Raw genomic sequence first — 6,626 nt, forward strand, 5'->3', positions numbered from 1 at the left:
TTAATTTAAAAGATACTACCTTAGTTCCTAGACATCCCCCACCTCTGAAGATCATTTGCAGCAGGACAATATTCATATGTATAGAATGATTAGATCTTGGGTGCTTGGAGGGACAAGGGATTAACACCAAGCTCTGGAAGCCCGATTTTGTGATTCCATGGTTGCAGTTTACATAAGGGGTGAGAACAAGGGTTCACATGTCAGAGCACCAAGTTTTGCCTATATAATTGTAGAAAATTCATGTGTCTTCAGAGCTTCCTTTATATATAGATCTCACATTGTTGACTCTATATTACCTCTTTGTGATAAGTTAGTAAACCCCACTAAATGGTTTGGGATTTCAAGGCTAAAAATAAAAGGCTCAGAGAAGTACTAATTAAGTGCACAGACTCATGTTCATGCTATCAGGTTCATATCCTGTATCCACCCATCATCTATTAATGATTTAGACCTTGGACAAAGTTACTTAACCTCTCTGAAGCTCAGTTTTTGCAGCAGTAAAAAGGGGATAATAACAGGTATGTCTCAGAGGAGTGGTGTGAGGATTAATTGGACTGATGACTGCATAGGTCCTACCACAGTGCCTGCCACATAGTGCTCACTCAATAAATAACCACTCTTTTAGGATGTGACACAAATAATCTTTGGGAAACAGGGCCTGCTGAGGAGATGCTATGTCCATGTGAACTGAATAAAACCAACTTGATTACAGGCCTGATTACCCAATTTCCACATTTCCTTTTGCTTGCTTTTCCTTTAATTTTCTATCCATTCATTTCTATCCATATCATTGCATAATTCTCAACACAACGTAGTGCAGGATAATTCTGCTAGAGAAAAGGCAAACACTGAGATGGGCTCCCCATGAAGATTAGCAGAGTGAACAAATAAAAGGAAACCCACACTGTAGAATGATTAGTAGGGGGATTGGTAGAAGCAGACCATTGAAATATATTTTTATATGATGTGAGATACTATCATGATTTTCTTGGCCATAATAAACATGAACCATCAAGGGGCGAAGTTAATCTTCTGGGCATCTTTTCACACAGGCATGGGTGTGCTTGTACCTAATCCCTAGGCACACACACATATGTATTTGTGTGCATGTCCACACACTTGCACATGCACACATGAAAAACATCCTTCTGATATTAGTGTCCTTTCATTTGTAATAAATTCTGCCTTCAATCCTGTATGACATGGCTGGCAAAAGGACACAGTTACTACATAAGTGTTTGAGGCAATGACGGCAGCCCTTGGACTCAAACATTGATTTGCAGGTGTTCTACCATCCTCTGTAAAGAAAAGACCATGTCCTCGGCATCAGTGATAGAGAAATCTTCAAAGGAGATGTTGGTTAAAAATGAGCATTTTAGAAAAAAAAAAAAACAACAACAAAACTTGCTATTCCTCTGTCACTGCCTGAGATAGCAAGATGTGGAGTCAATTTAGTGAGCTTCAATTGTAGCTGACTTTGGAAGAAATAATATACTCATGTCTCTTTGGATGCATATTGAAGAGGGAGCTATGTGAAGGGCTGCGATTTTGCAGATTGCAACCTGATCAGACTTCCAAACACAGACTATCACTGTAAAACAGGGAGAGAGAAATCCCTGTATCTTAGAGGACCAGTGATTTAAGGATTTCCCAATTCACTTCTAAAATGTATGTGGGAGGTTCTCTATTTTCATAATTTTCTTGTCAAGCTTGACACCAGGAAGAGGTGTGAAAAGGGCCAAGCTTTATTGGCAGGCAAGGTCAGACTTTACAGGGAGATTTCAGAGGCATTAGAAGGGCCTCTTATTCCCTAGATCCCATAAACACTACTTGATACCTAAAATGCCACCACAGAATCTACATTTAGAGTCATTTTCTTGGAAGTCACAAGTTTGGAAGGGAGGAAGTCCAGTCTCCAAGGTGAAGAGTGGCTGGGGAGGGAACAGTGCACACGAATATCTTCCTCAGGCATAGAAGTGGCCAAAAGACAGATTTGAAAAACATGTTCCACACAACTGATCATCAGAGAGATGCAAATCAAAACCACAGTCACATACCATCTCAAATGGTTACTATTAAAAAGTCAGAAAATAACAGATGTTGATGAAGACACAGAGAGAAGGGGATGCTTAAAAGACACCTACACTCATATGTTTATTGCAGTACTATTCACAAAGACATAGAATCAAAACCTAAGTGTCCATCAACAGTTGATTGGATAAAGAAAATGTGGCACATATACATATGGAATACTATGCAGCCATAAAAATAATGAAATCTTGTCCTTTGCAGAAACATGGATGGAGCTGGAAGTAATTATCCTAAATAAAATGGCTCAGAAACAGAAAATCAAATACCACATGTTCTCACTTAAAAGTGGGAGCAAAATAATGGGTACACATGAACATGAAGATGGAGATAATAGACAGTAACGACTCCAAAAGAGAGAAAGGTGGGAAGGGGATAATGGGTGAAAACTATCTACTGAATACAGTGTTCACTATTTGGGTGATGGGTTCACGACAAGCCTAAACCTCATCATTACACAGTATTTCCATATAACAAACCTGCACATGTACTCCCTGAATCTAAAATAAAATAAAGTAAGTGAAGCAAAAAAAAAGTCTTCCTTATCACAATTCTGCATAGAGCTGGCCTGCAGTTGTATTAACAGCGAGCAATCTTCAGAGAATGAAAGTGGAAGGCCACTGAGTGGCTGCAATTACAATGAGCATCAAATTGAAAAAGAGAAATGCAACTGAAGGTAAAGTTGGTTGGCTCTATGTTATGGGAGAACTTTGAAGAAACATCCCACATGCAACCTCACTCCCTGACACTACGATATAATAATTTTCCTTCCTGGAGGAAGTGTATACAATAAACAGATTGTGAGTATCTCAAGGAGAGTATCCCAAGGGTTCCTCTATGAAAGGATTTATCTGGTTGCAATATGAGAGAATGTGTAACATCATTAAACACCCTAATAAAAGCCCCCCTTCTTCCTGAAATCACACAATTTTGCCTTTTATATTTATATAAAAGAATAGACAGACACTTACTCAACCATGTTTCACGTGAGGCATAAGAACATTGTATACGGCTGTCACCATGGCCTTTATTTCTACCTTGAGGTGAACAAAAAGAGAGATGAGAAAATTGTTTCCTAGATTATCTAGTGGTGACAGCAGGGACTTCACTATAGGTCTTGAGCAAAATCCTTTGGGACTCAGCAACATGGTCCAGTGTCCTACATGAGCTTTGATGCCTGTGACTCTCCCATACAGCTGAAAAATCCCACTTCCTGGCAGAGGATAGGGAAAGGTTTCAGGAACACTGGCTTTGCAACTGATAAGGGATGAAGAGAGAATAAAATTCTCGAACTGTTTTCAGCTTCTTTGCCTCATTGTATCTGTCAGAAGGAAATATTTTCTGTAAAGTTTTACTAAGTGGCATGGCTAATTGAGCCTAGAAACCCTATTTACTAGGTGAGCCTGGAAAGCCACCATCTTGGGATGCTTGGCCATGGTATCAGAGAATAGTTGGCAGGCAAAAAATATTGCATATAGCCCTGCTCTGTCGCCTGCCACCGCTGCCTGAGCCCCAGTGGTTCACTGCACCGTGAAGACAGATTCCAGATGCCGGGAACTGGCGCCTCCAATCCCAGACGCTATATCCAGCAAAGGCTCAGTGGTTCTGGCCTACAGTGGCGGCCTGGACACCTCGTGCATCCTCGCGCGGCTGAAGGAACAAGGCTATGAAGTCGTTGCCTACCTGGCCAACAATGGCCAGAAGGAAGACTTTGAGGAAGCCAGGAAGGCAGCACCGAAGCTTGGGACCAAAAAGGTGTTCATTGAGGATGTCAGCAGGGAGTTTGTGGAGGAGTTCATCTGGCCGGCCATCCAGTCCAGCGCACTGTATGAGGACCGCTACCTCCTGGGCATCTCTCTCACCAGGCCCTGCATTGCCCGCAAACAAGTGGAAATCGCCCAGCGGGAGGGGGCCAAGTATGTGTCTCACGGCGCCCCAGGAAAGGGGAACGATCAGGTCTGGTGTGAGCTCACCTGTTACTCGCTGGCGTCCCACATAAAGGTCATTGCTCCCTGGAGGATGCCCGAATTCTACAACCAGTTCAAGGGCTGCAGTGACCTGATGGAATACACAAAGCACCACGGGATTCCCATCCCAGTCACTCCCAAGAACCCGTGGAGCATGGACGAGAACCTCATGCACATCAGCTACGAAGCTGGAATCCTAGAGGACCCCCAAGAACCAAGCGCCTCCAGGTCTCTACACGAAGACCTCGGACAAGCTAAAGCCCCCAACACCCCTGACATTCTCGAGATCGAGTTCAAAAAAGGGGTCCTCTTGAAAGTTACCAACGTCAAGGATGGCACCACCCACCAGACCCCCTTGGCGCTCTTCATGTACCTGAATGAAGTCACGTGAAAACATGGCGTGGGCCGTATTGACATCGTGGAGAACCGCTTCCTTGGAATGAAGTCCCGAGGTATCTACGATACCCCAGCAGGCACCATCCTTTACCACGCTCATTTAGACACCGAGGCCCTCATCATGGCCTGGAAAGTGCGCCAAATCAAACAAGGCCTGGGCTTGAAATATGCTGAGCTGGTGTATATTGGTTTCTGGCGCAACCCTGAGTGTGAATTTGTCCCCCACTCCATCGCCAAGTCTCAAGAGCGAGTGGAAGGGAAAGTACAGGTGTCCCTCTTCAAGGGCCAGGTGTACATGCTCGGCTGGGAGTCTCCACTGTCTCTCTACAACGAGGACCTGGTGAGCATGAACGTGCATGGTGATTATGAACCAATTGATGCCACCGGTTTCATCAACATCAATTCCCTCAGGCTGAAGGAATATCATCATCGCCAGAGCAAGGTCACTGCCAAATAGACCCCTGTACAGTGAGGAGCTGGGGCCTCCTCAATTTGCAGATCCCCCAAGTACAGGTGCTAATTGTTGTGATGATTTGTAATTGTGACTTGTTCTCCCCTGCAGGCAGTGTAGTGGGGCTGCCAGGCCCCAGCTTTGTTCCCCTTTGCAGCAACATGGATGAAGCTGGCAAACCTAGTCATCAAAGGAAAGGGTTGGGGGGCAGCTGCGATGGGGAGCTATAACATGACAATTAAAAGAAAAAAATTGCATATAAACTTAGGGATCGGGCACTCACCTTCTAACCATGAATATACCCCGCTTGTAACTCTATTGAATAATACAAATGTAAGTTACCATGCACATATAAAGAAAAAAATGGTGGAAAAATTCCTTAGGAGTATGAGCAATAACAGCCAGTAGTACCTAAAAAAACAGCTGGTGTTACTATGGTTAAGCATTGGTTTGGGTGTGGTCACTGAACTCTATTGCTTTCCAAGTTCTTCCAGCTTGGTCTAAGTGAGTGCACAGTTGCATGTCTACTGGACTTCAAGACATTTCTCCAGAACTGACAAATTTGAAGAATTTTTAAAGTTTGTATTTCTAATTCATTCATCCATATGTTTATCCAATAAATATTTATTTAGAGCCTACTATGTGCCAGGCACTCTCCAAGTAAAGGGGATTCAGTGGTGGGGAAAAGCAATCCAAATAAATCAGCTTTATCTCTGCCCTCATAAAACTTATATCCCGGATATAGCAATAGGCATTAACGAAAAAACCCAAACATACTAATAAATGTAAAATTCCCTCCTGGCTTGGTGCTAGGGAGGAGAGGAGTACTGTGAGAGCATAAGAAGTGAGTGGTTGATATAGCCTGAAGTGTAAAGGATGGTTACTTTGCGGAAACAAAGACTCAGCTGAAATCTAAAGTATAAGTTGGAATTATTTAGTTAAGGAGATGGAGAGGAGGAGAATGCAGGAAAAGGAGACAATATATGCAAATGCCTGATGGCAGGAAGGATCGCAGCACATTCGGGGGCCTGAGTGAGGCCTGGTGTGTGGAGAGTGAGTGAGCATGGTGGGGATGTGGCTGGCAAAGGAGGTCTGGGCATACAGGACCTTGTAGGTCCTTTCAACTGTATTATTTGCCCCAACATTAATGGGAAGCCTAGAAATACTAATGACTTTTAAAACTGGTAATGCCATAATACAAGATTTTTTTTTCTATTTTTTTAATGCTCTACACTCCTTACCACCCTGAGTGTTTCTAGAAAGTAGGGTTAAATGCAGCACTGCCACATGTGGGTCCTTGCGCTGTTCACTGCATTTTCACATCACACTCCATTGTGACCAAATGTGTTTTCAGGAGCTGTGGGGTGGGGCAGTCCTGGTTAGACATCCTCTGATCAGCAGACGGGGTTGTTTTCTCTAAATGGAGAATCAAAGGACACGCTTGAAATTGAAAGTTGTGTGAAAGGAATCTAAATTGGTTAAATGTCAGATACATCCATGATTTATGTCTCCTTTACATCTCATTGCTGATAAAGCTAACATTCCTCTATTTGTTGGATGTGTGTGTGTGTTTGTGTGTGTGCACATGCCTAGGGAAAAAAATTCCAAGGCAAGGAGCCCGTGGATGTCTGTTGCCTTATTTTTCCTGGTACCGTGATAAGGTAAGGGAAACATCTGGCCTAGGAAAAATGCAAATTTCATGCCATGTACTAGGCAACTCCCTA

At 43.2% G+C, this 6,626-nt stretch overlaps 1 pseudogene; it reads left to right on the forward strand.

The window, feature by feature from the left end:
* The first annotated feature begins 2,727 nt into the window (after positions 1-2,727).
* On the forward strand, positions 2,728-5,086 carry LOC102123127 (argininosuccinate synthase pseudogene; annotated as a pseudogene).
* Positions 5,087-6,626: the final 1,540 nt, after the last annotated feature.

The sequence above is a fragment of the Macaca fascicularis genome, chromosome 3 (assembly GCF_037993035.2).
Source record: "Macaca fascicularis isolate 582-1 chromosome 3, T2T-MFA8v1.1".
In the NCBI taxonomy this organism is placed as follows: Eukaryota; Metazoa; Chordata; class Mammalia; order Primates; family Cercopithecidae; genus Macaca; species Macaca fascicularis.